The 14,729-nt window shown below is 40.9% G+C and overlaps 1 protein-coding gene across 1 annotated transcript in view; it reads left to right on the top strand.

Moving 5' to 3' along the window:
* ARHGAP42 (Rho GTPase activating protein 42) overlaps positions 1 to 14,729 on the top strand; it is a 292,906-nt gene that overhangs the window by 20,837 nt on the left and 257,340 nt on the right. The gene's annotated exons all lie outside the window — the stretch shown is intronic.

The following is a 14,729-nucleotide window of genomic DNA, read 5'->3' on the forward strand; positions in this document are numbered from 1 at the left end:
AGTATTACTACTGTCAGTGGTACTAATCAGAGCAAGGTACTAGTCAGCATAAAGATGATAGAACCAGACTCTGTATAAAGGAGCCAGCTTTGTTTTCTTGATTGGTCAGGCGTGGTTTTAAATTGCAATACTAGCCATGCCAGTATAGTTAAGGTTGCAAATCGCACTTTGTTAAAATATCACTTCTTCATTTTCACACACACACATTTTGGGCTAAACTTTTCCATAATTAGTTTTTGGTGATAAAGTTGGTAATATTTGAGCAAAGCCCCTCCAGTCATTAAATGAGTTATAGAAACATGTGGGTGAGTGAGGAGGATGACCTACAGTTTGAGTAGATTTTTCTTTAAACTTCTCTTGAACATGATTGTCAAAAAGTAAAGTTTAAAAGTTGAATTTTGGTCCTGGAATAGTGCCTTTGCTTGGCTTGGGGGTGGGTGGGGGGAAGAATGTATTGTAGATTCAAGTTGGGAGGTGAGCACTTAAAGACCAATGCCCTGCATGTTCAATTTGATAAGTAGGAAATTCAATCCTCCAGCCCACTTATTATTCCCCTAACTGGGTGGTGTGTTTTAATGTTTAAAGTGGTCGAAGGCCTTAGGTTATATTTGAAATACTTTTTACTTTGCTATTTTTAAACCAGTTAGGGTCTGGAGAGCTGGCCATAGGTTTTGGAGACTCCTGTGCTGCTGTAGGGACTTTTAAACTGTGCCCTTTTAAAGGTATGTTTGTGTAATAATGTGAATAGCCTGCAATGCTAATTGATTCTAGGCACCCGTTAGCTGAAGAGTTTCTGTTAAAGCTAATGAGTATGTAGTTTATTTTCTATGGTCCAGGTTGACAAAGACAAACCCATGTAGGGGGGAAGAAACTCCCAGGTTCACATTGTAGAACTTCCATCACATTGTTGTATGGGATGTGGCCTCTCTTCCTTTCCCACCTCAAAGCAATGGCTCTTGGAGGCTGTCCGCTTGAGACCCAAGGCTACTATGCAGGGGCCCTGTGTCTATATGCTGTCGTCTTGCTTCTCTGGCTCTGTTGCATCCCCTGTTGGTAATGCTGTAATGGAGCTATGCTCTGCCCCAGGAATCCTCTGTAGGTGGAGAAAGAGGGTGTGCCAAGGTTAACACAAACTGAGACCCTTAACTTTTCAGGTTTTCTACTGTCTTCCAGGTAGTATGTAGCATCCCTGTCTGGGGACGACTTGCCCCTCCTCAGGTGCTGATCTGCTTTTGCAGGGACAAGTGAGGAACAATGCTTCCCCCCTTTCTAACTGCCTTCCCTCTTTCCTCTCTGCCAGTTTTTCATCCCCTTTTTGACTGGAGAGGACAAATTTTGGCTGTTTTAACAGGCTCCAGTCAGGTTGGCTATATTAAGATTAAGTTGAAGAACTAAGGAATTTTCTTTCAGGGGTGGGGGGCGGGGAGAAGGGGATTCTAATTAATCAGGTGCTTTAAAATGTAATGCTTTGATTCCATAATTGACAGTATGAGATTGACGCTTAATAGGGAATAAAATGATTGGATACCGAGATTCCCCAATCTGGTGCCCTTACTTACCTGTTTGGTGGGGAGATTTTGGATTCTTCTGGGGTGCCATAGAAAATGGCTTGTGCTTTTTTCACAGAAAAGAGCATATAATTAAGGAGCAGCCACTGTTTGGTAAAAGAAGAATTACATGGATTAGGGCTGTTTGGTAAGTAAAACTCCCATTTAAGTGAAGCAAATTCTTTGTTTGGTTCTCAGTTGGAGAAGCACACTAATGACGATGAATGTCTAAGTTCTAGGTCTTGTCTATGCTGGCGATTTGCCCCAATTACTGTTATGGCCATCATCTGTCAGCCTCTTAGTATAAACCACTCATGTGGACTAGGTAAACTGTAATTCATACAATTGTGGCTAATTGGCTTCAAGCAGCGATGAGTTGTGCTCTGATAAATTGCTGCTTACAACAGTCTTACCTCTCTGTGCTGGGGGTTTGCATTGATGCAGCTACACTGGTGTTTGAAATCCCCAGATAATCAAGTCCTCAGAAGGTAGTCTCTGAATGGCTGAGATAAAACAATTCAGAAAACTTGCACTACAATTTATCTCCTTCTTTGTATTTGCTTTTCTCCCCTTTCTTCCCCTCCCTTCCCACCCATATTGGGCCAACAACCTTTCTTTCTGCAGATAAAAGGAGGGAGGCACTCTACTGTTTACTTATTTGGCACCAAGTGTCTGGAAACTGTTGGTTTAAAGCTCTGATATTGGAGAATGAAGAGTATCTTTCCTCAAATTGGCTCATAAATTGCAGGCAAGCCTGCTGGTCACTTGCTGTTCTGGAAATGATTGCTGTAAGAACACAGTTAATGTTAAAAGTTAATTTTAAAAAAATCCCTAGTTGTCTGTCTGCCCCATTAAAATATTCAAGGTGATCAGGCAGCTCTAGTATTAAAAATATGAAAAGAATATCTGCACCAGTGCTTGAGGAAAAACTTTAGTTAGACTTCAGAGTTCATCAAGTGAAGTCACTAGATAGGTTTTAAGTAGAGAAGGATTTGGAACCTGCCCTCTGGGAAATAACTAAGGCTCCTGCAATGATAAAGCTTAACTGGAAGAAATGTAAAATCCCTTATCTTTGGGGAGGAACAGAAGTCATAGAACTGGAAAACAAAGTGAAACTGTTTTTGTATTTTTGAATCTGCAATGTACACAATGAGTATATCTAAAAACGTGTGTGTGTGAACTATATGTCCAAATACATAAAATATTGTCCTGTTTATCCTCTAAAATATAACCCATACAAGTTCTTTTGCATATTTTAGTTTGTATTAAAATTATGCATGTTTATCATAGTGAGAGATGTGGGAAAAGTAGTGCTCTCTAAGGAAAATTAGAGTATGCTCCATATGTCCTGAAGGACAACTTGCTGCTTCTAAGAAGCCTGTCTGGTAGGACATATTATTCAGATACAATGCCTAATCCTTTAAGGTGCTGACTGTCCTCAACTAATGAGAATTGAGGATGCATGCCATCTCACAGGGTTAAATCTGAACTATAATAGATTTGTCCCTTGTCTATGAAAGATCCCTCAGTAGTGTGCTGATGGCTGCAATGTTTGTTACTAAGCCCAGAACAGATCTGAAATAAGGGTAAGATCTGCTCCGGAAATGCTGCCCTCCATCTGCTATAGAAAGAGCAAAACAGGACTTCTTGCTATGTCAGTCAGGATTAAACAACAAAATCGGGAAGAAAAATCCTCAGGAGTACTTTATTTTTTGATAAGCTACATGTACTTAATAGTAATATAATTCAGTAGAATGAGAGCTGCAAATCGCTATCTTTTTTGCATCTCATTATCTAAGCTTTCTCAGAGACCCAAAACGAATGCAGTTCTTTCCATAGCTAGCAGGAATGTCTAAAGAGCAGATTTTTTGGCTCATGAAACTCTGTCTAGGTATTACTGAGTGGGTGTGTTTTTATAATATGGCACTAATATCACAAATTAACTATTCCTTGGATTATACTGAATGACAATAGGCAACTTGACATAATGCAACATCTCAAATTTCTTTTCCTTTGACGGCCAGCAGCATGTTTTGACACTGCTCATACTCCACAGTTCTGTCATTAGTTTTTAGTCTTTGGAGTGTGTTGATGGACTAGTGTCTTGGGCAATTCTTAAATAAAGAAACTAAAAGAATGATCCAAAATATTATTGTTAATAAAATTTGAGTACTTTAAATTTGCAGTCCTCGGCCAATAGGCTTCAGTGTCGGCACAAATCCAGAAACAGAGACTGTGCCCACTGCAACCTTTATGTGAATGTGCCTTTGTCTGACTAGCTGGAAGAAAAGGGGCAGGGCCCCTTGAAGGGCTTCTTTGCAGGAGTGAGGAGAAGGCGGAGAATTACAGGAATGGACAGGAAGAGCAAGATGCAGTTGGCCAGGTCAACATTATTGCAGTGCCCTTCTTGCTGACGGGAAGAGTGGGAGGGGTATTTATACCCCATGCAGCTAAGGAGCAGCCCTTTCTACCAGGATCAGACTGGTATTTACACCATAGGGAAATAAGCTGACTGGGAAGCAGTTACTAAAAAAGGCTTGGGGAGTCATAGTGGATAGTCAGCTGAACGTGAACTCTCAGCACAGCACTGTGGCTGTAAGGAGTAAAAGTGATTCATGAATATCGTGACCGCAGGGGAGTTATATTTAGGAGCGAATGGATTCGATTTGTATTGGTAAATATCCGTAAGGATCGATTTCACCGCAGAAAGTCATGAAAAAATATTCTGTTTGATTTAAGGATATTTTTATATATATAGATATATATATTTTGACATGTGATGTTGACAATTTGTGTTTTAATGGTTATATAAAGCTTTCAACTTTTGAATCTTAACATCTACTGTAATTGCAATAATCATTGTCTGATCCCTATAATTTTACACAACGGTGAAAACTTAAATAGATAAAATAGAAAAAAAATGCTTAAAAATAAACATTGATATTATTTGCGGAAATTACATAGAAAAAAAAATAAAAACCAAATTCTGCCAAGCCTAGTTTTGTTACTTCTGCATTTGGCACGGTGCAATTGCCACTGGAATACTATGTTCACTTCTGGTGGCTACGATTCAAGAAGAAGGTTGAAAAATTAGAGATGGTTCAGAGGAGATGGAGAACCACAAAAATGATTAAAGGGTTGGAAAATATGCCTTACTGTGATTGACTCAATGAGCTCAGTCTTTTATCTTATTAAAGAGAAGGTAAGGGGTGGTAGTGAAATATTTGGGCCTACAAATTTACCCTAATTGTCAGTTTAACTGGAAAAGTGAGCAAAAGTTCATAACTTGTATAGGGTTCAATAACCTATAATGACAAATGTTTGTGGGGGGGAAAAATGCACAAAAGAGACAGGGACTGAATTAGTCCAAACAAAAGGTCTACAAATACAATTCAAGGACTGTGTTAAGATCAGGCCTGGTAAATAAGAACAGTGTGAGATTGGAAATTGGTGAACCAAAATTGGTGGTTTGGAAATTAGGCCTAACTGGTGGACAAAATGATGAGATGAACTATTCTATCTATTACTCCCTTTTGGGATCCTTCTAAAAAAAAAAAAAAAAAGAGAGACACACACTTTGGAGGAAAGCAGGATACCATCATGCTGGCTGACTGAAAGGAGGGGATGCAAATGCTGGCTACATGAAAGGTGAGAGAAGGGAATGAGCAAGCTTTACCATCATGGCTTCCCCGGGCTCCTGGGACACTGGATCATCTTTGTCCTAATCCTGAGAGATGTTCTGACCAGACTGGGTGAGAAAGAGGGACCAGATGATGACACTGCCAGCTCCTGCTAAATCCTGACCACCACCTGAGATGTGAGACTTCATCTCCTCCCTCCCAGCCCCCATTTTCCTTTTCCTTCCCTGCCTTATTTCTTCTCTTTCCTATCTGTCTCCTTTTTGCTTCTGTCTAATAAGAGTCTGGCTTAGCTGGCCAAGACTGCATATTTTACAACAATGCTGTAAGCCTGTGACTAGAGAGGCAGCTGTACCCAATGCCCTAAATGTCCTAGTACTGGTACATATTTGCCAAGTGTTGGCATGGCTAATAAGGCTATGTGCTGTGCCTGTGTTTTTCCAGCAGTGAGGCTGTAATTGAGAGTCTACCCCAGAGACAAAAGCTGCATTTTTTTAATCTTTGCTGTTCTTTTCTTTCCCCTTCTCTGTGTGTGTTGTTTTGCTTTGCTTTGCCTTCTAGGGAAAGGGATTGGACTTCAACAACAGCTCCAGTCCATCTCAGCTAGCTGATTCTCCATTCCACAAAAGCTCAGTTATTACCATCTTTAATAGTATCTAATAGACTGTCAAACAAGGTTCTCCCTCCCCCCCCGTTTCTAAAGTTTCTCTACAGCTAAAGTGAACAACGGATGTTGTTAAAATGAAAGCCCTGTTTTAATACTTTATGTTTCAAATGCTTTGATTGTTATTTTTCTATGTATCTTTAATAAAAGGTTAAAAAGATTTTTAATGATGAGTTTGCCATGGTACTAAGCTGGCTGACGTCTCTGTAAACCAACTCCCAAACTTTGTTTAAAGCTGTTTTTTAATGTTGGACAGTTACAGGGTAATGTTAGCATGTTGGCTCTTTGGGCCCATACTTTCCATCTAAATTAATACAACAGGGTAACCTGATCTGTTTCTAAATACCTATATTGGGAACAGAGATTTGATAGTAGAAGTCGCTTCAGTCTTACAGGCAAAAGGCTTAACAAGACAGAGTGTGTGGAAGTTGAAGCTTCACAAATTCAGACTGAAAAAAAAAAGCACTTTATTATTATTATTTTTTTTTTTTTAACCAGGGAGGGTAATTATCCCTTGAAACAGCTTTCCAAGGGTTGTGGTGGATTCTCCATCACTGGAAGCTTCAAAATCAAGTTTAGATGTTTTTCTAGTTCAAATCTAATAGTTGTGGTTGAATGAATTGGAAGGAGGTCTGTGGCCTATGTTGTGTAGGAGTTTAGACTAGATTAGACTGGGATTATCAATGATCCCATCTGCCCTTAACATCTATGGACCAAATATTGCTTGGACATCTCTTCTAAAAACATGCCACCTCTCAGAATGTGAGCGTGGAATCCTAAAATTTGGGAGGAACTAATACTAGCAATGACTATAAAAATATGAATCTAAGTAGTTAAATTTCCACCTTTGAAATCCTCCTTGATACTCTGAAGAGTGACTTCTGCTCGCCACATCCATTCTTTGAGACTCACTTCTGTTACACTCGGGTTTTACGGGTGTAACTCCATTGAAATAACTGAAATACCATTGTGAATCGGGCTCTCTGTGTTTTGATGACCTCTTCCAGGTGAAGCGACGGGCACCCGCTTAGAGCCTGACAGCATTGTTAAATTAGCAGCAACCATGCCCTGCTGATAGTCGTATTGCACTATTCCGAGCCACGGTCAGCCCTGTAATCAGCAAATTGAAGACCTTCACATGGCCATCTCTAAACGGTCAAGTTGAGAGACATGGATTCAGCAAAGCACTTAAGCATGTGTACCTAACTTTAAACATGAGTAGTCTCATTAAAATCCATGGGGCTACTTCTGTCCCGAAAATTAGGCACGTGCTTAAATGTTTTGTTCATTTGGGGCCTCAGGTGTGTGGGTTTTTTTTTTTTTTTTTTTTTTTAATATTCTCTTGTTTACTTAAAGATTATCACTAGGTAATTTACAGCAAAACAACAAAGTCTCCGATTTCTTCATAAATCAAAAATTATCTTATATATTTTTAAAAGTTGAAAAACTACATTTTAAATGGAGGCTTTATGGGCATAAAAGTAAGGAGGATTCTGATAACTATTTTTCATTAAGTTACTGGTCTACATTAGAGGCCATAGTTTATATGCAAATATACAGACAGTGCAGTTTGTTGTTTGCAAGTCTCAATATTTTAGTCTCGTATCTGCATTTTGCTCTGCATCTTGAGTTCAAAATACAGTTCAAGAACATGGGTGCAGGCACTTTGGTACTGTTTCCTGTTTAAATAGCCCTGAACTTCTGTTGTTATGCTGTGGGATTTCCTGACTTGCCTGTTAATTAGAATTTTGAGTTGGTGCTTTATTTCTAAAGTTTGATTCTTCATGTAGTTTTCTGAAGGTAACTTTATCTGCGTTTTTGCTGTGTGATGCAACAAATTTGCATGTTGTTAAAGTAAAGGAGGTAGTGTGTATCTAAAACTTAGGATCTTGATTTATCCATAGATTTACAAAATATAAAACTGCAAACAAAAATAGATATAGACATTTCAGATGCTATTTAACAAAACATTTTCATAGAATCATAGAATATCAAGGTTGGAAAGGACCTCAGGAGATCATCTAGTCCAACTCCCTGCTCAAAGCAGGACCAGTCCCCAATTTTTGCCCCAGATCCCTAAATGGCCCTCTCAAGCATTGAACTCACAACCCTGGGTTTAGCAGTAACAGGACTGAATTTCACACCCTGCCAAAATGTCTCTGGAAAACCAGGTGCCTTCATAAACTAATACCTCTTCTTCCTTCCTGTCCTGTCGGGTAAAAAGCAAATTTATTCTATGCTGATGGCAAATTATTAAAAATTAGAAATGAGAGAGACCCATGGGATCATTTGTTTCATCATGCTGCCAATACAGGATTGTTCCTTAAAATGTATTTTCTCATGTGTTGTCTGGTCCAGTCTTAAACACTGTTAGTGTTGTTCAGAACCATTCAGAGATCTTAGTTCACTTTTCAGTTCTGATCATAGAATCATAGAATATCAGGGTTGGAAGGGACCCCAGAAGGTCATCTAGTCCAACCCCCTGCTCGAAGCAGGACCAATTCCCAGTTAAATCATCCCAGCCAGGGCTTTGTCAAGCCTGACCTTAAAAACCTCTAAGGAAGGAGATTCTACCACCTCCCTAGGTAACGCATTCCAGTGTTTCACCACCCTCTTAGTGAAAAAGTTTTTCCTAATATCCAATCTAAACCTCCCCCATTGCAACTTGAGACCATTACTCCTCGTTCTGTCATCTGCTACCATTGAGAACAGTCTAGAGCCATCCTCTTTGGAACCCCCTTTCAGGTAGTTGAAAGCAGCTATCAAATCCCCCCTCATTCTTCTCTTCTGCAGACTAAACAATCCCAGCTCCCTCAGCCTCTCCTCATAAGTCATGTGCTCTAGACCCCTAATCATTTTTGTTGCCCTTCGCTGGACTCTCTCCAATTTATCCACATCCTTCTTGTAGTGTGGGGCCCAAAACTGGACACAGTACTCCAGATGAGGCCTCACCAGTGTCGAATAGAGGGGAACGATCACGTCCCTCGATCTGCTCGCTATGCCCCTACTTATACATCCCAAAATGCCATTGGCCTTCTTGGCAACAAGGGCACACTGTTGACTCATATCCAGCTTCTCGTCCACTGTCACCCCTAGGTCCTTTTCCGCAGAACTGCTGCCTAGCCATTCGGTCCCTAGTCTGTAGCGGTGCATTGGATTCTTCCATCCTAAGTGCAGGACCCTGCACTTATCCTTATTGAACCTCATCAGATTTCTTTTGGCCCAATCCTCCAATTTGTCTAGGTCCTTCTGTATCCTATCCCTCCCCTCCAGCGTATCTACCACTCCTCCCAGTTTAGTATCATCTGCAAATTTGCTGAGAGTGCAATCCACACCATCCTCCAGATCATTTATGAAGATATTGAACAAAACCGGCCCCAGGACCGACCCCTGGGGCACTCCACTTGACACCGGCTGCCAACTAGACATGGAGCCATTTATCACTACCCGTTGAGCCCGACAATCTAGCCAGCTTTCTACCCACCTTATAGTGCATTCATCTAGCCCATACTTCCTTAACTTGCTGACAAGAATACTGTGGGAGACCGTGTCAAAAGCTTTGCTAAAGTCAAGAAACAATACATCCACTGCTTTCCCTTCATCCACAGAACCAGTAATCTCATCATAAAAGGCGATTAGATTAGTCAGGCATGACCTTCCCTTGGTGAATCCATGCTGACTGTTCCTGATCACTTTCCTCTCATGTAAGTGCTTCAGGATTGATTCTTTGAGGACCTGCTCCATGATTTTTCCAGGGACTGAGGTGAGGCTGACTGGCCTGTAGTTCCCAGGATCCTCCTTCTTCCCTTTTTTAAAGATTGGCACTACATTAGCCTTTTTCCAGTCATCCGGGACTTCCCCCGTTCGCCACGAGTTTTCAAAGATAATGGCCAAGGGCTCTGCAATCACAGCCGCCAATTCCTTCAGCACTCTCGGATGTAACTCGTCCGGCCCCATGGACTTGTGCACGTCCAGCTTTTCTAAATAGTCCCTAACCACCTCTATCTCCACAGAGGGCTGGCCATCTCTTCCCCATTCTGTGATGCCCAGCGCAGCAGTCCGGGAGCTGACCTTGTTAGTGAAAACAGAGGCAAAAAAAAGCATTGAGTACATTAGCTTTTTCCACATCCTCTGTCACTAGGTTGCCTCCCTCATTCAGTAAGGGGCCCACACTTTCCTTGGCTTTCTTCTTGTTGCCAACATACCTGAAGAAACCCTTCTTGTTACTCTTGACATCTCTTGCTAGCTGCAGCTCCAGGTGCGATTTGGCCCTCCTTATATCTTTCCTACATGCCCGAGCAATATTTTTATACTCTTCCCTGGTCATATGTCCAACCTTCCACTTCTTGTAAGCTTCTTTTTTATTTTTAAGATCCGCTAGGATTTCACCATTAAGCCAAGCTGGTCGCTTGCCATGTTTACTATTCTTTCGACTCATCGGGATGGTTTGTCCCTGTAACCTCAACAGGGATTCCTTGAAATACAGCCAGCTCTCCTGGACTCCCTTCCCCTTCATGATAGTCCCCCAGGGGATCCTACCCATCCGTTCCCTGAGGGAGTCGAAGTCTGCTTTCCTGAAGTCCAGGGTCCGTATCCTGCTGCTTACCTTTCTTCCCTGCGTCAGGATCCTGAACTCAACCAACTCATGGTCACTGCCTCCCAGATTCCCATCCACTTTTGCTTCCCCCACTAATTCTACCCGGTTTGTGAGCAGCAGGTCAAGAAAAGCGCCCCCCCTAGTTGGCTCCCATAGCACTTGCGCCAGAAAATTGTCCCCTACGCTTTCCAAAAACTTCCTGGATTGTCTATGCACCGCTGTATTGCTCTCCCAGCAGATATCAGGAAAATTAAAGTCACCCATGAGAATCAGGGCATGCGATCTAGTAGCTTCCGTGAGTTGCCGGAAGAAAGCCTCATCCACCTCATCCCCCTGGTCCGGTGGTCTATAGCAGACTCCCACCACTACATCACTCTTGTTGCACACACTTCTAAACTTAATCCAGAGACACTCAGGTTTTTCCACAGTTTCGTACCGGAGCTCTGAGCAGTCATATTGCTCCCTTACATACAGTGCTACTCCCCCACCTTTTCTGCCCTGCCTGTCCTTCCTGAACAGTTTATAACCATCCATGACTGTACTCCAGTCATGTGAGTTATCCCACCAAGTCTCTGTTATTCCAATCACGTCATAGTTCCTTGACATCACCAGGACCTCCAGTTCTCCCTGCTTGTTTCCAAGGCTTTGATCTTCCAGTCTTACTCCACCTGTTTCCGTTTCCCCTAGTGTCTCGTCAGTGAGAGCACCTCCAGGGAACATGGACCCTCTGACTCCAGTTCCACTGATCATGATACCTCTTTCTTATCTTACAAACATTTTAATATAAACATTTTAACACAAATAATTGATGCCCAGACCCCCAACCTGATACCTTTGGCCAAAGGTGGCTAGTATATAGCAGAATTGGAGTTTTGTCTTTACCACAGACTCAGTTGGTTACATAGTCTTTGGGATAGTTTGGCCTCCTCAAGAGGTGATCACACTGGGAATGACCTATCTCTGTCTCCCTGTCACCGAGTCTAGAATACCGTCTCTGTGTAGTCTTCTCCATCCTGTGGAGTTGGCCTCTGGATGATTCTCTGTGTCTGCAATCTGTGATGGTCTCAGGCTCTCTCTGGATGTTGTATCTGCTGGCTCATAAGTGTCTTGTTCCTTTGGACTACCTGTCCCTCTTGCATAATCACCTTGTATGGCCTGGATGCCACTGCACCCCTCACAAATCCTTTATTCCCCTCCTTTTGGTGTCTCTCAACTGGCTGAATCCCCACAGGAGTGTCTGTCTCTAGGGCCATGATCCTTGGCTGACCTGTCGTATTCTGGTGCCTACAGTCTTGACCCAAACTGCACAGCCTGGGTCCATCTCTGATTGTTCATCCCAAAAGGATTAATAACCACAGAGCTGCCTACTGATGGTCTCTAAGGCGAGGCTTTTCTTGGATCTCACACTACCTTTTCTCACTGTATAACACCGGTCTCTTTTATAATTAATTGATTAACGTCCATGTTTGTTGTTCCTCAGACAAATGCTTATCCCTATAAAAGACTGTGAAAATAATAAAAAAAAAAATAAAATAAAAAAATCTCTGATTGTTGACTGAGTGGTGGTATTCCTCCACCCAGCCAGGGACACAGACTGAGTAGCCAACAAGCAGCATATCTCAGCTTTGTGTGCACCATCAGTGGGGGGTAGATGTCTGGTGTGGGGATGGGATAAAGGTGTTGAGCACCTCTGGAGGTGGAGGAAGGAATTGTGCTATTATTTCCCTATTGCTGTTGAATTCCCTTAGATTCCCATCCCCTTCCAGCCCATTGGTCTGTATCCATTCCCTTTCCTAACATTTGTTTATGTAAATTATTACAAAACTCCTCCATGTGTAATTGGGTTTTGTGTCAGGAGTTTCTGGACCCACGTAAGCAAAGGGGACAAATTGCCCTATCCAGAGAGGACTAGGGTAGGAAGCCTGCACTGTCTTCTTCCTGCATGGGTGTGGAGGGCCTATTCTGTGGCAGAAGTACTGTGCACAGCAAATGTAGGGATAGGATTTTGGAAGCCTGAGCTGCAATCCCTGAAGAGAGAGGGAGTTGTGGAGTGTACAGTTATTTTTTGTTTTGTTTTTAACTAGAGCCACTCCTATGCAGCCACTCCTTAGAGCAACTCTTCAACTTCCTGGCAAATAGGACTCTTCTCTGTGTGGTCCTAGAGTACCAGTTGGACAGCTGTTCTTCTTACTAGTTCAATCTGCATGGGCTGTGCAATTATGAGAGAGCTGCAGTTATTTGACACTGTATCAAAGCTTCAATTTGGCTGCTTTATTTAAAAACTTATCTTGTATATTTCATAGGTGAGATTGTATAAACAATTCCAAACTACTGCAGATCAAGAGAAGGACTTTACGATTAAAGCGCTGGACTGGGAATCAGGAAATCTGGGTTTGGATGCTGCTTATGTCACAGGCTTCCTGTGTGACCTTGGGGAGGGGATTTAGGGCTAGATCTTCAGCTGGAGTAAATGGATTTACACGTGCCCGGCATCTAGTTCCTAATCTCGCTCTGCCTCAGTTCTTCATCAGTAAAATGGTGATAATATTTCCTCTTTTTCTAGTCTATGTAGAGTATAAATTTATAGGGCAGGGACGGTCTCTTACTTTCTGTTCATTCACTGTCTAATACATGGAGCCCTGATACTAGCTGGGGCCTCTGGGCATTACAAATAGCCAGTCCTCTAAATATAAATTCAGCGTTTCTGTGTTTATATATGGCTTTATTTTAAAATGCTATCAATACACAGATTGATATTACGAATAATGAAGTATAAGTCTATAGACAGATAGTGAGTTATATACTTTAAAAAACTTTGCTATTCCTTTTTATCGGGCGTGTTATTGTTTTTTTTTATTTTTATTTTTAAATTTGAACAGCATTTTACATGGGAGAAACGCCTTTGGAAGATTCATAAAACCAAAGATTTCTTGCCATTCATCTTGTTTGCTGTGTTTATAGCCAAGAAGTGGTTCAGCAAGATGCATGGCACAACCACATTAATTATTTATTCCGAACTGAAACAGAGTAGGGTTGTTACCTGTAATAAATTTGCCTGTTCATATAACCCAATGTTTGCAACTGTATTAAGCTACGTTGTTTCTGTATCGGAAGACTTATGCTACCAAATTGCTTTGGTAATCTTCATTAAACTAAAAATTACTTTGGATCTTCATGTTCTTTGGAACTCCAGAAATGCCCATTAATTCCAGTCAATGGGTCTCTTGGTATTTTTTTTTGATCTAACCAGAAGATCCATAACTACAATATGTCATTTTATATCTTTTCAAAAATTCGTTTACAATTGCAGTGTGGGCTCAAAAATTAATAAAAATAGGGTCCAGTTCAGTTGCAGTAAAACTTGAATAACTCCGTGTGAAACAAATTAAGCTTGAAGCTTTGTTCCAATACTAATAAGACCCCTGTGGTATCAAAAGTTAGCTTTAATTTTCTAAGGCTATTTTAAATTATCCTGTATCTACTTATCACTAATGTACTTAAAGCACAAATCTCTATTAGAATTACAGAGGGCCTGAATTCCACCCTGAAGCTTCAGTATAGCAATTTTCAGATTTCAGTTGTGCAATGTCCTAAAATGCACTTTTTTGTGTGTGTTAAACTAAAGAGGCTTTTAAACTGTGGCAGATGTACAGATCCAGAGCGAGATACTTCTTTTTTGCCTGAATATGGAATATGAATGGCTTCACTAAAATTTTTCAGCCCACAACAAATCCTTTTTTGAGACGCTGTATTCACAAATAATCCTGATAGTTGAATTTCTGACTGGGTTGTTTTTGTTTTTAATAAGCATAGACGTGGAGCAGCTATTCGTGAAATGCTAAAAGGCAAAAGGTAAAGAAAGGCATGTCTTTAGTTCTTCCTTATACCATATTTTATGTTGAGCCATTATTTGTTTTTCCCCCCAATAGCTTCATATATGTTTTTAAGTTACAGAAACCTTGAGTAATGTTACAGTTTTTTAAAATGTAAGGTTAGTTTTTTTTAAGTTGACGATGTACACTTAATACAATCTCTGAGTCTTTAAAAGAGAATTGAATCATGAGTAGAATGGATTTATATATATAAAAAAAAAAAAACCTTTCCAAACTCTTTTCTTCTTGTGGAATTAGTGGATGATGGGACTATAGTAAATGTAATACTGTATATTTGTGTATTGAAAATTGGATAATTTTACATAATTAATACACATTGGATTGGACATGAGCCATCTGTGTTTGAAAAATGGCTGAAGGACCACAAACAAAGGATAATGATACATAACG

Source organism: Natator depressus, chromosome 1 (assembly GCF_965152275.1).
Source record: "Natator depressus isolate rNatDep1 chromosome 1, rNatDep2.hap1, whole genome shotgun sequence".
Taxonomy (NCBI): Eukaryota; Metazoa; Chordata; order Testudines; family Cheloniidae; genus Natator; species Natator depressus.